This window comes from Varanus komodoensis, unplaced genomic scaffold (genome assembly GCF_004798865.1).
Source record: "Varanus komodoensis strain SLA01 unplaced genomic scaffold, ASM479886v1 scaffold17, whole genome shotgun sequence".
NCBI lineage: Eukaryota > Metazoa > Chordata > Lepidosauria > Squamata > Varanidae > Varanus > Varanus komodoensis.
In genome coordinates, this window is record NW_025335505.1 from 12,906,367 (window position 1) to 12,924,924 (window position 18,558).

Consider the following 18,558-nt stretch of genomic DNA (forward strand, 5'->3'; position numbering starts at 1 on the left):
CCCAAACAAACAACAAACAAACAACCTTTTTCGATGAGATAGTAGGCCATTTTGCAACATTTCCTATCATTCCTGTATGTTTGCTTGTAACAGTGCCATAAAAGGATACTAGTTATGTTGCATAGTGGAATATGCAGGCTAACGGCTTCAGCACAACTGCTGCTGTTTGGACTGAAAACACAAAATAAAGGGAGGAAAAAGAAGGTACAGACACTGTAAATGGTGAGCCCTCTGATTTTCTCCCCCTCTGAAGAAATGGGTTGAAATAGTCCCCAACTTTCACAGCACATAATTAGTTTGGTGAATTTGAACTTATTTGCCACAACCATAATGATATGGTTGTGTCAAACCCTAACTCTAACCCTGCTTGCCATTTCTTTCACCTGTATTTCTTTCTCTAACACAGTTTTATATAAGCACTGATGAAAAATATAGGTTTACAGTCACTTAACACTAAACAGGTGTGAATGGCTCATGATTATGCTAGGCATTTGATGGAAGATTCAATGCACAAGTGAGAAGGACCGTTAGTTTGGCAGTTCTAATATTTAAATACAATCACTTACAAAACAGCAAGGAAGTTCTTGGAGTCAGGTTCAGTTAGTGACAGTATATGTTGTGAAGAAATCCTGCTTTGATCCTTCCTAAGAAGATACTTTCTTGCTCTCCCTGCTGGCTTTGACTCTGACTTTCTCTGGGACCTATTCCTTCTGCAGTAAGGGTTGATGACATTGTGTTTGACCTTCCCTGTGGCTGGTGTATCCAGAAACAGCCTGAATTCTTCAAGATCAATTCATAGAGCAAAGGTTCCAACTTACTGAAGGATGGCCCAGCTTCTTTGTATCACCTTCCTTAAAAGAACAAAGCACAGTCATGGAGTCCTGATTTAAACCCCACAGATAGCCAGTTCTTCACACCAGCAACTTTTTAACCCTGAAGAAATGGCTACCAAGTCCTTAGTCATGCTGAAGAGAACTGTCTTTAATGTAAGCTTTGAAAATTACTCAGTGAGAGAAAAGATGAGACAAAGAAGCATCAGGACCACCCAATTGGAACTGATCCCTTGTTAAATAAGCATCATCATCCTGTCTGTACAGAAGAAGCAGCTGGATTTGGAAGGCTGATGAGAAACAACAATTCTGTTTTCAGGCAAATGCATTCAGCAGTAAAGAGCAAGGAGAGAGAAACAGCCAACAAATATGATCTGTATTAGAAGAATGGTATTGAAGCAGCAGCACATTTTTCAAAGCTTCCACATGCTGCCAAAAGTGCTTTACATTTACTTAAAAGTCATGCCGCAAAATGAAATCCTTTTCACATGTGATTATTTTTCTATTTTTCAGCTTCCTCCCCATGTCCCCCACCTCTGGGTATTATCTTGTGGCATACACAAGATAATATAGTGTATCAAGACAGAGGCACTACAAAAAAGATCAAACATTCTACTTCATCATGCTAAAAGACTTTGATGCTACCCTAGGCAAGAAGAATAGAGGAGAAAGTTGGGGGCAGTGGGAGGGTGGTTGAAGCAAAAGGATACATCAGAACAGAATCTGAAGAAGATGGGATTATAGACTGAACTGCTTTAAATTATTGCTAGTGAGAACGGCAATATCCTAAAATACCGGACATGTGGTGATCTGGTAGTACATGTGGAGATTTAAACTCACTGAACAAACCCTCCCACTGCTTACTAGGAAGAACTCACTCCCTGCTGCTTTCCTATTAGTCTCAGAAGGAAGACTATACAGGTCGCCAACAGCCTGTATTTATTATTTGAATTAGGTACAATGATGTAAAACCAGTTATTTAGGTTCAGTGCATTGAGAGTGCTGCTTCAAGTCAAGAAGACTTTATGTCTTCTATATTTTGTTTCTGTGATGCAATTGCATTGCATCATACTTTTGGATAAAAAATTGGGAAAGGAGTCAGCTAAAGTGAATGCTCATGGATTTCAATATGGTAGTACAGGAAGGGTTTCCTACTGTAATTTCAAAAGAAATACACAGGAGTTAGGAATATTTAGCTATGTATGGATTTTGCCTTATGTTATCTTTTTATTTATCTATGTTATGATGATATCACATAATGTGAAGATAAGTTACTTATGATATTTTTATTTTAAGGCACAAGTTTATTCATTGGAAAAAAGATTTTTAGTAGAATTATTTAATTTTGTAGGACAGCATTTCTGCTCCCAAAATATGAACTACTAAAGAGCCACATTGCTTACTGTGAAATGCTTTATTCAGTATTGGTAATCTCCAATATAAAATACTAACAGTAAGTCTGCAGTGCTGTGCATGTTTACCTAGGGGAAGTTCCACAGAACACAATCTGGCCTACTTCTGAGTAAACATGCATAAGGAGTATCAGTTAAACTGCAAACACTTAACTGGAGTAGAGTTACCTTACTCCTCCTTTTACACTCTTCCTTTTTCTCTCTTATTTTGCAGGTAGGAATGGGCGGGAAATATGTGGAGTTGGCTTTTTGATTGTAAATCATCCAGAGAGCTTTGGCTATAGAAATGAAATGATATAATAGGAATACAGACTTTTCCTGAATTGACATTTACTCCCTGGAACAGATTTTCAGAAGACACAGAAGGCTGCAAAGGGAAGACTGAGGTAAGAAATGCCTATTTGTCCTTTTCATGGAAGGAAATGTAGGATTCAAGGCAGTAAAATCCCTATCTGGTATAGTATCCTAGACAAATTTACAAATGTCACCAAATTTTTCAGAGAGGGTTCATCCCAAATAGATTGTGAAGACCTGTAAAATGTCTCTCTAAAGTGGGTGAAGGGGAATTCAAACATATGCAAAATGATGCACACTGAGGACATTTTCTAAAGTTGTCTTATACTCCAAATTTCATATATGTCTATCTATACTGATAACCTTTAAATTGGCTGTAACCATTCAGGAAAGAAATTTTGGGTCATAGTAGGAAAGGACATGAAAATGTAAGTCTATTATGCTGTAGCAATATAAGGCAAATTCAGTAACAGGATTTATTGGAACAAAATTGAAAATAAATGATAAATATCCAGCAATGTGATACACATCTATGAAATGCCAAATAATTGTTTTCAGTTCTGATACTGATATCTTAAAAAGGACATGGTAGACTTGAGGAAGGTTTAGAAAAGGTCAACATTTACTCTGTATTCCTGACGGATGGGGAACATTTTTCCTCTATAAAAATGCTTACAAAATCAAGCTGAGTAGTTTAGAAAAGAGGGAACATGGTAGATATCATAAAATGTTAAACAAGGGAAAGAGATAAAGGGAATTTTCTCCTCCCCACTGGAAATACTGATAAAAGAAGCATATTTTACATAATGCATCAGTAAATCCTATGGGACGTACAGACTTGGTCCACCTACTACTGAGAAGCACTGTGCCAAATCCTTTGATCTATTCATTTTTGACCATTCATTTGTGGACAGAGGTGAAAAGCAATTCCTCTGAAAATTGATTTTGTGGTAATTCCTATGTGTAGGGCTCTAGTGCTTATGTAAGGAGATGACTGAGGGATGATTTTGTTATGTACACTACTTAGTTGATAACTGCTGAGAGGACTTAACCAGGATTGGGGCTTTCCAGTACTGCTGCCTGCTCCTCCTCCTCTAAAGGCACTGAGCAGGTGGCAGAAACAATGATATTCTACCATGTTCAGCATTATCAATGTAAATAATATATTGTATTGAAAAAGAGATTGGTTTTTAAATGTAACAGACAATAATTATATTCATTTTTATTAACACTTCATAGATTCCTTGATGGTCTATGTCTTCAGATGACTTCAAATATCATTTTATAGCTTTAGATATAGCTGCTGTTGAACATTTAGGGGAGGATTGACTATTTATCTCTGAATGTCTGACAGTATTATAGTTTTATTCCAATAAGAGCAAACAAGAACTTTTTAAAAATATATCCTCTCAGATGAATATTGCTTGCAAACTGTTTTGCAGAAATGTGCACTATAGAGATTATTCTACATGGTTGGGATGTAGTTCCAGTAGTCTCAGGACAGAATTTTTTAAATGACAAAAGCAATTAAATCTTAAAGGTATTTTTTAAAAATAACAGCTTGAAAATACTGAAGCTAACAAAGAGAATTTGAAAGAAAAGAATGTAAATAGAAGAACATCTCTAGGGAAAGAGCCAGGTACCATGTTTCAGTGTTAAATATAGAACTCCTCTGCATGCTACTCCTATCAGGGCTCGCACCAAGGTTGGCATGCTAGGATACCAGCCAAGGCCTCCATACCAGCAAGGGCCCACTGATAAGAGCCTCTGCTGTTGTCCCTGCTCTTTGCCATTAGCACTTGCCTTTCACTCTGGCCTACTGATGATGACAATGCTGTAATAAGAGAGAATAGTAGATGCCACTGCATGCTTCTTCACTGGCTTTCTTCTGGTCAAGTCAAAGCACTAAGGAGAAAGAGGATGAAGAACAATCTCAGCTATGTACAATGGTTATGGGCAGGCCTCACTGAGGGAGGGGAGCACTGAAGGGGTCTTGCCCAAAGGCCCTGAAAAAGCTGGTGCAGCACTGATTTACATAAAGCAGTGAGGTTGCCCCACTGGCCCTGATGCTGACACTATGCAGCTTTCCCCACTGCTACTCCCACTCCCATATGTTAGGCATTGATTCCTGCAAGAGGAAGGTCTACCTCTGTGGACATCCTCGGGAGGAAGAAGCCTGCCAATGTTCATACCTACCAGGGAGACACCGCGGGTGAGAGAACTGGGCCTTGAATGTATGGACACTTGTACACGAGTAACAAAAGGCTCATAAGTTGGGCAAAGCACCTTGGACTCCATTTATTGCCTTATGTAAGGCATACAATAACGTACAGCAGACAGGCAGTATGTATGCATCCAGATATAGGTGCTTCTCAAAATGTCAGATTAACACTACAATCCACTGAATAATATGTAATTTAAAATTGTTTTTGGCAATCACCTATTTCGATCATATCTTGGGTGTCCTCTCAACAGCTGAAAATGTTGCAACACCACTGCCATTGATTATATTCCTACTTCAAAACCATTTAAGCTTGCCAAAGTTAGCTTTTTTTTTCCAAATAGGAACCACATATGAGCCAGTTCTCATACAGTTGACTGGGAACAAACTTATCTTAGTAAAATGAGTAAGGTTAGCCATGTGAGTTTCAGAGCTTCTTAATGCCCTTAGAGCAGAATTTTAGCTGAGTGAAATCCATGAAAAATAAGTACAAGTTTCTATTGATGTCTCCTGATGAACCTTGAAAATAAACAGCATTGGAGGCAATTCAGTCTCTCAATAATTCTCCTTGGCTCTCACAATAATTCTCCCACACTTTTAAAATGTTGCCATTCTAGTCTTTGCTTTTCATTTGCATGAGACTATATCTTTACATATTCAGGGTTCATCTGTCCCTGATGATCTCTCACACATGTGATCCTATACTTTTCCCCCTGACAACATAATCAATTCTGGAGCAGCTAATTGTGAAATTTCAAACAGAGGATTAAAACCTCAATTCAGAAATAGAGAACAATGAGCAGATGAATCCTAATGTAAAAGAAATCTGGTTGGAATATCAATAACTTCAACTGCTTTTGGAAGAAGGGGAAATGAGTACCGTGGCATGCTCCCAAATGATGAAAAGTTCATGGACAGGGCTGTTGGATCTGTTTCTTTTGTACAAAAAAGTACTGGAAGGGTGCAACATTGTCCTGTGCATATATTCAATGTATAGGAATCAATGCACCTGTAAGGATTCTTTATGATATTTCCTATATTTACACATTTGCAAGCAGTGTGTAAGAGCTGAGATACATATAAGGAAGGGTGAAAATTTTGCTTCAGATTAGTTCTGATAAGAATTAGCAAAAACTGGCACATTTTACTTATTTGCAATGGAAATATCTTGAGTTCTGGGAGATTTCTCTCTAACTACACATCACGCCACTTGCATAATATATAGTTAAAGGTTATGTTTTATTCAGTTAAGTGTAAGCATGCAACGGGTGGGGGGGGAATGATTCTTCCCTTCCCCGCAGGGGAGAGTGGGCTGGTGAGGCTGGTGATTTCATATCAGCTGGGTCCTCAGCTATTGCAGTTTTTGGAGTGAGCGTCTAGGAGCTATCGATGGTGCTCCACAGTGCTAAGCACATTTTGGTGCCAGAGTTCAGCACCATGGATAGCTCACATAATGAGCCAAATGCAATCTGCACTGAATAGCAGTCAGCAGCTTCTCTTGTATGCAGGGATGGAATTTTGGAGGAAAATGGTGGAAACAAAGGTGTAATCTTCCTCTCGCTGGACACAGTGGTACAACTCCAAGCTGAGGTTGCACATGCTTATGCTAGAGTAAGTTAAAAAAGAATCTTGAGTGACACACTGCACTCTACTGTAATGTGTAGTTCAGCTCTAGGTGGATGCAAGTGGAAGGCATTCTTTCACAGCAACAGATCTACGACTCTGTATTAGATTTCCAGAATGTACTCTTGAGTTGCTTTGAGCCTTCAGTGCTGTCTGTTCTAAACAGGAGCAATTCTGTTTTTCACACACATTCACATGCCATCTTCAAGCTTTGTGTCATTTCTCTTAAGTTCTGGTTGGTTCTTAAGGATCTTTGAAGTGTATGCATTTTCATCCTATTGATTAAAGCATATTTGTATGAAATTTTCAGATTTTATTCACATTTTAAAAATGAATCCATAGTAGGGGTTCTTGAGTCACACTGAAAGCTCCAGAAGATACAGGAAGCAAGCACTTATTGCTTTCAAGGCCATGTTTGGTCCAGAATGTGCAAAGTAGGTAAATCCTGATTAAAAATAAATTGAAATGATTTTCTCACACATCCCTAGAGGTTCTGGAGTATGAGAGAAGAAACCATTTCCCCTATTATAGGAGGCTGTGTATGGAGACTTTAAAAGGTTTGTCTTGTTCAGCTTTTATTTAAGTGGCCTCCACAGGTCTAAGAATCAACATGAAGTCAATGCTATTGATTATGTTTCAGAACACAGCTCTGTGACAGCCTGTACCAAAGTGGCAAAGGTAATCAGCCTTCATTTTAGATTGCATTTGTCAGCACAGTGTATTTTCAAACTATGTCTTTGACGAAGTGTTTTTGAAGCCTCATTTACCACAAATGTGCAAGATTTCAGTCAATAACCAAATACTACTACACTGAAAGGAGGAAAAACTTCTTGAAAAACAGCAACAATAAAATGATAGTTTTGCAGTTTGCGAGTAACATTTAGTTGATGACAAGCAAGGTTCAGAAATGTATTATGGGGAATCAAAGCCTTCTTGAAACTTTGAAACCCCTCAGTGCTGGTGGTAGATCAATCATTTTGATAGATTTAGGCTGCAATCCAATGGCCAGTTACATGAAAGTAAGTCACATTGAACTTAATGAGACTTACTTCTTAGTAGACATTAAAAGGATGGCACTTACTGATTTTTTTTTCCTTTCATGCTGTGAATATTTGTGTGCTCTTACATTTGGAAGCAGCAAAATTCACTAAATAAGCTTTCTTCTTTTTGATTATTTAAATGCATTGGATGTTTCCCCAGGATCCTGCCAAGGTGCTTGGCCAAATCCAACTGACCACCTGGATGCTTGGTGCTTCCCTTCATGGCTCATTATATCCGATAGAGGGGTTATTCAGGTGGATCCGAGAGGTTGTAAATTCTTCCTTGACAAAGGCATGGTGTTGGCTTCTTTAAAGGAAGTAGTAATTGCATAATTGTGTATTTTATAATGTTGTAGCTTATGATTATCGTTATTAGTATTATAGTTGAGAATCAACCAGATATCTTTGTTGAGCAGTATAGAAATGTAAAACATAAAATGAAAAAATATACTATTTTAAGCATCTGAAGAAAGGCATTTAGTGCAGCAGGGCTCACAAACAGTGTAAGCCTTTGTGCAGCAATTTAGAATTATCCCATTGAGTTCAATAAGACTCATCTCAGGTAAGTCTCCGTAGCAGAGGTAGGAGAGCTTTGTTCTGTAGAGGGGTGTATCTCTTCAGGGTTAATCTGTGAGGGGTCACATGCCACCAGTTGTTTGGATTGTAGCCAAAAGTGGGTGAGGACACCCCCTTTCTCTTACTCCCTCTTTCTTCTCCTCCCTCCTTACCTTTCCCTGCCTTTACCTCCATTGGTGCATAAATTTTACCCCCTCCTCACACCCTTCTGGCTTTGCCAGAGAGCCTCTTCTTTTAACCACTCCTCTGTCCGCTTTGACTCACCTGCATTTTTGCTTCTTGTTTTCCTTGTCTCCCTGCATGCAATTTGGTTGAAGGTGGCAAGTTTCCCACATCCAGTAGAGAGGATCATAACCTAACCCCGTAAGTTTTCAACACACATAAAAACAGTTTAAATATTCAATACTAAATTTTAAATGCCTCTTATCGAACAAATCTCTCTCCTTGACCTATACATTGTTATTGCATTCCCTATTTCTTTACATCCTTGCACTGACTTCTTATACTTGACTATGAGCTGGTTTGTACTGTAAGGAATATTATTCAAGCCATGCAAATCACATAATTTCTTTGAGAAATTACATGTAAATGTCCAAGATAGATACGAGGTGTCTTTTTAGAGGGGGGTGATAATAGTTACTGCATTGTTGCTTGATTTTCCATAGGGGACATAAATCATGCTTCTGCTTTTCCTCAAGTGAAGAGTATATGTGAAAATCCGTGAAAGAAATCATAGTTTGGAAGACAGAAGAACACAAAATAGGACTGGAACAGGAACAAAGACAGAAGAAAAGTCAGATAAGCTGTAACCTGGAGGCTGGAAGACAGCTTGCAGGTACAAGCAGGGATTGGTGAATTAGTGTATTTCTAGTCCATATCAGTTCTTATGAATTAAATCATACTAAATGTATTCATTCCAATTTCTGCATTGCAGTCCCATGGTCTAAGGCAAACTACTCCAAGGAAGACTCCTATTAAATCACTCACAGCTAATCCCTCTTAACTACTCCCTTCTATAGCTGATTGACCAGATGATGTTTCTTTTCCATCACTTGACTCTACATCTTTCTCTCTTCCTCAGCCATGCAAGAGCATAAGACTGCAGAAACTGCTGCTAGCCCTTTAAAACTGTGATAAGTACACAGCAGAGATGCATCCACAGAAAGACCTGACTCTGCCAGCCTTCTGAAGTCCTCAGATGATGCCAGTCTTTCACTAGCACAATTAGAGAGAGTTCTCCAGGCAGCAGTTCCTGCAGAGTGTTCTCCAGTGTCTAGCCTTGTCTGACATGGATCCCAGCTTGCTCAGCATGATCTAGAACAGGCACTGACCACTATGATGTAAACCACTTTCCCCGGGCATCACACCCAACCAAGGCACACACAAACATTCATATGTATTGTCATATGCAATTTTAGATAATAATGCACTTTGTGCACAACTTTCTGCAATGGACACAGTAGCTTCACAAAATTCAGAAAAGTGTACCAGTCAAAAGATAGTTATTTTCTGATCTGCACATTAGTCTGGGAAGTGCAAATTTGATCACTTTGCCCAGTGTAGTTGAACCAAGGAAGTCTGGACAAGATTCTTTGAACACCTTGTCAAAGCTTGCTTCATCTCATTCCGCTTCTCTTTTAATTTGAATGGGAAAAATAAGCATTTCTGTGCATTTTTTTCAGATATACACAATTTTTCCCATCAACTAAAACATGGCAATGCTTCTTTTATAAACTGACAAGTTTACAAACATGCCCGTTTTCTGCTTTTTAGGGTCTCCCATTTACGTTTGGGATGTTCAATGGAGTAAGCTCTGATGATTTCTGTCCTGATACAGAATTCTTGTATATCCCTACTGTGTTTGCTTAAAAACTGTGGACCAACAAAATTCCCTGACAGTCTTCATTTCAGGTATCCCTTCCTGGAGATATAATGTGAGATGGTGAATCCAGTGTTTCCAAGGAATGATATGCTGCTTGCCTCCCTCTGTGCTCCACTGGTAGATTTGTAAATAAATACTAAAAACAAACAAACAAAAATAAAAAAGCATAGGCCTCCCAGTGGTTTTTCCACCAAAGGGAAGCCAAAGACATGTCATGCCATCCTTGGGAACTCTCGCTATTTGGCAATGTGGAGCACAGGTGAGGATATGCCATGATTACACTGGACTTTCAATCACCTGGCAATGTCATCACATCGTGTGCTAGTCATGTGGGACAGCTTTCCACACAAATGTTCTCAATGCCAGCTTTGCACTGGCTTGAAGAATATCATCCTATTTGGGTGGAAATATGCTAGACATGAAGAGCTTTCTATGGATAAGTGCCCCACAGCAGCCATCTTTATTTCTTCTTCTTGCTTCTGTCATGATGCTATCTTGGCCTCCCCACTGTAAAGTTATCTGCTCCCCTAGACATAAGTTCCACAGACACACATTTCACCTTACCTATAAAATGTTGCATGCAGCTGTCTTTTATTCAACAAGAAGCATGGGGGGACCTGATTTAGGTGCCAACATGAGAGTTAGCAGAGTCTGGCAAAGGAAAAAAGATCTGACAGGAGAGAATGGGCATGTGTTTCCTATGCATGTGAAGATGTATGATCTGAATTAGAATCACTGAAAATAGCAAAGAATTAGAACTTCGTACAGTTCCTTGTTATCAGGATGAACCAGCCTGCTACATATTACAAATGGCACCTATTTGAGCCATATGGTTGAATAAAACTGAAGAAATGGCAATATAAATGCTTTATTTGCCTGGATTGATTAAATTTATGATTCAGTGAAGTTTTAGAGTAAGCTGGAAGCTTGTGGTTTCTTACAGCTTTCTGTGCCAGTAACCAACATTTAGGATTGTTCTTGGAAATTATTCACATCTACAGCTTTATATTAATCAATAAGTTCAACAGAACCACAACAAAGTAAATAGCAATTCTATCACTATTTGAAAATTTTATTATATTGAGAGAGAGAGAGAGAGAGAATGAACCATAGTAAAATTACTCCCTGGTTGAAAGAAAAGTCAATCATAGTATTACCACTCCCAGACAAAACTTTGGAGAATTTGTGAGTTTGTGCAGGGTACAATTTATGTGTCCTTCTGAATCTCAACATCTCTAAGAAAGTTCTGGGAGGGTTCCGATTTTGTTAGGTTCTGTTCTGGAAGTTAATTTTAGATATCTCCAGAATCATTCCAAACCAGCCCAATATGGTACTGGATTTGAGACCAGACAGATCTCCTGCTTTGCCCCTGCTGTTTTGAATTGCTTCCCTATTTTCACAGGTATGCTCATACTTGTTTGTGCATTGTGGACTTGGCAAATCCAAACAGGTGAGTTTGTGCTTTATGTACTGTAATCTTTCATGAGATAAAACTATCAGTAGTTCACAAAATGCAAACATTAAAGGACACAGAAGATTCATTAAAACAAAGTGGTTCCTTGAAGAAAGTTTACTTCCATTACCCAGTTTATTTCAAAGGCCAAAAAAGAGGCTGATGACTTAAAACTGCTGGGAAGGTAAATGTCAGGGCTAAAGTAAGTTTATATTTCGTTTTTCACACAACCTTCTAACAGCAATGTTGGTTTACCATCCCTTTCTTTATTCTGGGTTTAGGTGACAATTTCCTGCTTATTACTTTGAAAAGCAGTATAGAATGTTTCTTTATGAGCAAGGTTGGAGCTCTCTGAATGGCTTGCATTCTGCTTTCCTCCTCATTTTCATTCTGAGTTTGAATGTTGTTTGTGTTAAATTAATGTAATGGATCCTTTTCTATGCTCTTCATTAAAATGATAATATAAAAATTGAATAGATCCCATTGAATGTGTGAATGTCAGAATTTAACAGAAAACTGTAAATGTCAGTAAGACAAGAGCAAGTGATAAATCTCTTAACTCCAAATCCTGCCCTGGGATATCAGCTAAAGCTGTGTACGTGCATTAGGTTTCAGGATTTAACTTTCATTGTAATGAGCTTCAGTTGCGAAGGTGTGACAGGAGATTAGGAAGAAAATTCTAAGTATTTGTTCCAAGAGTAAAGAAAAGGACAGAAAGAGGATAGTTACATAACTGTGGGGCCAGGACCAAGGAGGGTGGGGGGATAAGACAGAGTACAGTATTCCATTGAACATGTATGAAAATGGGCATAGGTAAGTGGAGAACAGGAAGGCAAACACAGTGTAATCAATTAGTGTACACAACATAACTAGATAATTAGTTCTCTCCTCTTCCTCCTCCTCCCATTTCTGTATTGTTTAATATTTATTATTTATTGCTTATTGATTATTGCATTTATATACTGTTTTCTATATAAGCCACCCCATCTGGATGGTTTATAATAAAATACAGTAAAATGAACAGTACTTCAATGAACTAGCAATAATACAGTAAGAAACAATTAAAACAGTACAAAATTCTGAGAGTTGATTGCAAAATAAGATAAAAGCAAGGCATGCAGCAAATCAGAAAGAAAAGCAATGTAAAAAAACCCAATTTAATTACAATTACACCTGGAAAATTAAAAAGAGAGAGAGAGAGAGAGAGAGAGAGCAGTGACGGTGCCAGGCAAACCAACCTGAGAAGCATATTTACAAGAGGGGTGCAACCAAAGAAAAGCCACCCCCCCCATAACTGTTGCCCCCTTCACTTCTTGCGGGGGAGGGGTCATGGAGATCAAGGACTTCCATTGAAGATCTTAACAACTGATTAGGGACATATGGAGACAGGTGTTCCTTTTGGCCTGGCCTCAAGCTGTTTAGGGGTTTGTATGTTAGCAACCACACTTTGAATTGGTCCCCGATTTCAACAGGCAGCCAAGTGCAAGTGGTAGAGGATTAGCATAATGTGTTCTCAGGGACTAGTCCTCATCAATAGCTGAGCTGCTCTGTACTGAACTAATTGGAGTGTCCAGACCACATTCAAAGGAACCCCATGTAAACCGCATTACAGTAATCCAGGCAAGAGCTTACCAGAACATAACTATGACAAGGTCTGTATTTAAAGCTCCCTAGGTAGTTTATAGCAATTTACAAAATACAAGACACCATTACAATAAAATAGAATATAGAATGCAGATGCAAGAAACATACAGCCTAAAAAATACAGCAGAAAATTTCAGTATACAACTTTAAAACAGTATACAGTTAAACTATTTTCAGAAAAACTAGAACTAGATTAAAGTACCTAGCACATGCCATTAAATGCCTGAAATAGAGAACAATCTTAACTCAGACTGAAAAGATGACAGTGTTGGTACCAGAGCAGGCCGTAATGGAGGAGACACCACTGAGAACTCCTTCTATCTTGTTACCACTGCCCAAACTTCTTTTGGAGGCGGCACTTGGAAGAAAGCCAAGTGGATCATAGTATGCTGGTGGATTCAATTTGGGAAAGATATTGCAATCCTAAACTATGCAGGGCTTTATAAGTAAAAACCAACAACTTGAATTTGGCTCAGAAATAGACAGCCAGCCAGTGCGCATGGGCCAGAGTTCCTCTTATATGTCCAGAACTTCTGGTTCTACTTATTCATTGGGACTCTGCAGTTTGCATAAGCTGTATCTTCTTCAAGGGCAGGTCCATGTACAAGCACAGTCATAGCCTAATTTGGAGGTTAACAGCACATAGACCACTGAAACTAGATTAGCCCTGTTTAGACATGGGCATATTTGGGTCACCAGCCAAAGCTGGCACTCAGAACCACTGAGGTGATCTGCATCTCAAGTGGCACTGATGATATAGAAGGACCCTAAAGCTTCAAAGCTGTTGCTTCGAGAGGAGTGCAATTCCTTCTGGAACAGGCTAAATACCATCCATCTGGTCAGAAAAACCACCTATCCACAACAGTATCTCAGTCTTGTCTGGATTAAGCTTCAGTTCATTAGTCCTCATCCAGTCCATTATTAAAGCCAGGCACCAGTTTAGCAGCTTCATCTGGTGAAAATAAAAACAAGAATGAAAACAAGCATATTATCAGTATATCGATAGCAGCACACTGCAAACCTCCAAATGACATGCTCAGTGGTTTCATGCAGAAAGTGGGTGGTGCATAAGCTTAACTTCTGAGAAAGCTAAGCAATATTCTGGAACCGCTACTTCTTGGAGTCATCCATTCAAGTAGGAGTGGAACCACTGCAGTGTAGCATCTCTTACTCCCGGCTCAAACAGTTGCCCCAGAAGATTACTATAGTTGATAGTATCAAAAAGCAAGAGATCTGGGAGTATCTATGGGGTTATACTCCCCTTATCTGACATAAGTTATCATACAGGGTGATTTGAGTTGAAACACAGTTGCCTATAGGATTTGTCATTCCTAGCCTAAAAAACTGGGAATTGTCCAAGTAAACAGACTTTACTCTTAATTAGCCAAAATGGGATGGTTTCAGATCTCATGCAGACAAATGTGTCTCAGCAAAAATGCCTTTCTTCTGGTGTCCCTACAACTACTAAAGAACCCTTCTTTTATGTTTTCTTTAGATCTAGTTGGGGAAACTTTGCCAAACTTATTTCAGAACAACAGAAGTATAACTATGTATGCTTCTGTTTACCTTCTGGCTAACGTTTACTCCTTCCTCCCTTAAATGGTAACTCCTTTCCTAACTGGCATCTTTACATCATCCTGCTTTTGGAACCCATGAAATACCACCAAATGTCCATCATCCTTGGGTACTGCCTTTCAGAAGATGTCAGCAGGTCAACTGCTGGTAATAAAGTTTATGCAACTTATTTATAGGATAAATTTAGTTGAAGCAATATTGTGGAAGTGTCTTTGTCTACAGAAGGTGTACCCTATATTTCCCTTCCCTTTTGTCAGAGCACTGACATTTGTTATTTATGTTCATTATGTGGTTAAGTTTCATTACACAACCTAATAATATGAGTCAACTAAACGGCAAGGTCTCTGGTGAGCATTTGAGGTGGCACGTATCCTCAGCAGTATGTTGTACAGGGTCAATTACAAATGCACAGTTAGCATATAAAGCTAATTCAGCAATATGTGAATAGTTCCTCTCTATAGACAGAATACTTTGCCCAAAGGACACTAGCAGGACAATTATTATTTTATTTATTTTAGAAATGAGGTTAAAAGCAGCAAGCAAAAGGGTACATGGATTTAGTTTATATGCAAGGGAAGAGTTTGAGGTTAGAATTAATGACACAGGGAAGGGACTAAGGCATTTAAATGTGGCTTTTCCTATCTTCTATAGGCATTGATGCAAAGAGGATGTGAGTGATGCTTTCAGGTTAATTGTGAGTCAAAGGTGGAACACTCTGCTGAAACAGGAAGATGAATAAGTAAAGATTAGTAAGTTAAATTAGTGAGTGAAGCTCAAAGAGGATCCAATTTACATTTTATCTATGTTCTGTCTTGGAATACAGCAGTGCATACAGTTTCTAAATATTTATTTTACACCTTTAATCTAGTGACACAAAGTAAACTTCACCTTGGCAAAGAAATAATAGGGTGACACTGTGTGTGACACAGTGGGGCCATATACATGACAGTCCTCTGTGGATTTATATGACCCATTGTGCTGAGTGCTGCTACCATTTTAAATATGCAGCCTTTAGTTGGACCTTTTGTGTTGTGTGAACCCAGTGAGCAGGGGTTATGCAAAGGTTCAAGTCTCAATGGAGATTCCATAACCAGCTGTGATGTGATTTCTGCACATAGCCAGTCTGAGGGCTCTAATAACTTACCAGCCCAAGGCTGTAAATCTTACTCTGCTTTATTTCTAAAGGATGAATCCTTTAGAAAAATAGATACTTTTGAACCATGATATGAATTGGGGATGGGGAAGAAGTTAGTTCACATTACATTTTAACCAGCAAGCAAGCCAAAACTTAGTTATTCTTTGAAATTTAGTTCTCTTCACACAATCTATAGCTCAAGTGTAGATCTTCAATCAAAACATATGTCTGAAAATCACCCTATCGGAGTAGGGTGAAAAAATGCATATATTAGTGAAAGTGATATGTAAAACTATACTACCTAAAACTATACTTTTATAGTTTAAAACTATACTACCTAACTATATTAGGTAACATGTATGTATTAGGCAATATTGTGCACAAAGATGCATATACTAGGAGAAATGCACACAAATATTTAGGAATACTTTCTTTTAAAATAAATTATATAACATTTGAAATTAACTAAATCTAAGACTGGAAAAATAAGAAACTGAGAGAAACTGAATTTAAGATTTGTCCATCTACCTAATCTGAACCTTCTGGACTGTTGTATGGATTATCATTGACTAGTTCATTATGCATATTCCAAACAGTTAATATATTTGAGGTAGAACATTAAGCAATGTGAGTGCTGTTTGTGAAAATTAGAGAGAGGAAGACAGAAAGACAAATATGTACTTTGAGGAACGTATTTTAAAATAAACATTTTTCCGTCCTTCCTTCCTTCCTTTCTAGATGCAGAATAACCTGGAAATGTACTTACATGTGAACACCTGTGAAAGTGACATGGACCAGAAATAGGTCAGTTTGCCTTGCCCAGATGTAATGGAATACATTGGCCACCATGCAAGTGTACTTTTAACATGCAAGATGCTATAATAACTATATGACTATGCACATTTCAGTTTTATTACACATGCATTTCAGATTGTATAGACAGAATACCTAAGTGCCAAACTAGTGAAAGGAGAACCTTACTTTTACAAAGACTGAACTGCAGTCCACAGAAACAAACTTTAATTTATCCAAAGTTCATACACAATTAACGCCAAATAAGCATTAACTGAAGCATATAATACGGATCAAATCTTAGCAGAATAACTGTAGCAGCAAAGAAGAACAACGCCGAGCACCTGCAGCATGTTTCAGATGTTTCTTCTGCCAAGCTTGAGCTTTCTCCCACATGTACTAAGCATTTAGTGGCTTTTCAACTAATATATTTTTGTCCATACACTGAGGTTTAAGTAATAGTTGTTGCTTATTCCAGCGCTTCAGTATACAACACCGTGCAATAGTCAGCCACCTGTTTGGGGGCTAAGCAGGATAGGGGACTAAGCAGCTTCCACATCAATTTGCATGAATTTGCATGGAAAATTGTGTACAGTATTTCATTTAATATACATATTTTTCAAGCATTGTTTCCAATATATACCCTTCCGTATGTTATCTTACATTGCATTATCTTAATACATCGAATGCATTTTGTATTATTTTTTAACTGAAGCACTGTATCTCTTAAACCGAAGAAGTGCAGAAACGGATGGATAATTGCATTCTGGTTCACACATTACTTTGGAATGTGTGAATTAGGCTGGTTGGTATTGAAAAGTAATTCAAACAGATTTATTTCTCAGTCCTACTCTGGAGCAGCTTGATGATGAAATATCTCTTACCCAACCGACTTTTCACTGCTTTCTGGCTTGAGTGGAAATGAAAAGAGTGCTGCCCTTGATCCATGATAATTTCATCCTAGCACTCTGCAGCTAGGGCATGGTGAAATAAGCAGCTGCTTCTCAGCTAACTTTTAAACTAAGCAGATGATGGAGGGCACAGATGAGTCGGGGGACTGATAATGGCAGGTGACTTCTGCCTGACCCAGCTAAGGAAAACAGCAGGTTGTCATGCAACCTTTCTTATGAATAGAATGCTGACACAACTTCGGTGAAGTCATATATATTTGCTGCTGGTTGAAGATCCTTGTAAGTTAATAAAGTAGTGGACATTTCTCTTATCCCAAGAACTTAAAATCTAGAAATGTGTGCAAGGAAAGCAACAGAAATGGAAATGGAGCAGGGATAAACAGGAAAGGATCAGTTACATAGAACTTTTGTAGGAGTCTGTGGGACAACCAGCCCACCCAACCCAACCGAACCCAATCCACTCGACCCTTTTAAAGGGTATGCTTTTGACAACTATATTTCACATCAGGTAGGCTGCAAAACGGGGATACATGACTTACTTGAAATTCATTATAATGGGACAGGGTGTGCCAAGAAGAGAGGGATTTACAAGATCTTAAAAGTGTGGCATGCTTTCAGGATGACCTCATTTCTGTGCATTCAGTTCTCCAGAATACAGTAATCTTAGATGGTCCTTTCTAGTGTGTATATGCGTGAAGTGTGAATGATAACCATGTGAGAAAGACAGTGGTTTAAAATGTTATATTTTGTTCATTTGAAAATACTTCAGATTACCATGAGTTAAGAATCTGTCAGGTTTAGTTTGTTCCAATTTTTCATTTTTTTGAATCGTAAGTTTATGCACTTTGATTTTTTTCTTTTAAGAATTATTTATTTATTATTTAGAAAATTTGTAGGCCGTCCATCACTGTCTATGGACGGCCTACAACATTATTTCAGTCCTCAATAAAATAAGTTAACTGTTCCACACTGAGCATAAAACTAATGTATTTAAAATAAATTAAATAAATCTAACACAATTAAATTACTATATGTTAAAATATTGTTCAAATAAAAAGGTCTTGACCTGACACCAAAAAGCATATAATGATGGCGCCAGGCGGATCTCTCTAGGGAGCGCATTCCATAGTCAGGGTGCCACTGCGGAGAAGGCCCTCCTCCAAGTATTCT

General features: G+C 38.3%; 1 long non-coding RNA gene across 4 annotated transcripts in view; it reads left to right on the forward strand.

Moving 5' to 3' along the window:
* The window catches only part of LOC123021577, a 190,456-nt gene that overhangs the window by 157,318 nt on the left and 14,580 nt on the right, over positions 1 to 18,558 (forward strand). For 2 of the 4 annotated variants that reach the window (XR_006414350.1, XR_006414348.1), the window contains 6 exons: positions 2,457 to 2,628; positions 6,266 to 6,368; positions 7,581 to 8,831; positions 11,281 to 11,328; positions 14,674 to 14,697; positions 16,424 to 16,489. This is a non-coding gene — a long non-coding RNA (uncharacterized LOC123021577). Of the gene's footprint in view, positions 1 to 2,456; positions 2,629 to 6,265; positions 6,369 to 7,580; positions 8,832 to 11,280; positions 11,329 to 14,673; positions 14,698 to 15,201; positions 15,300 to 16,423; positions 16,490 to 18,558 lie in introns of all 4 variants that reach the window. The other 2 variants (XR_006414351.1, XR_006414349.1) reach the window with 2 other exon arrangements.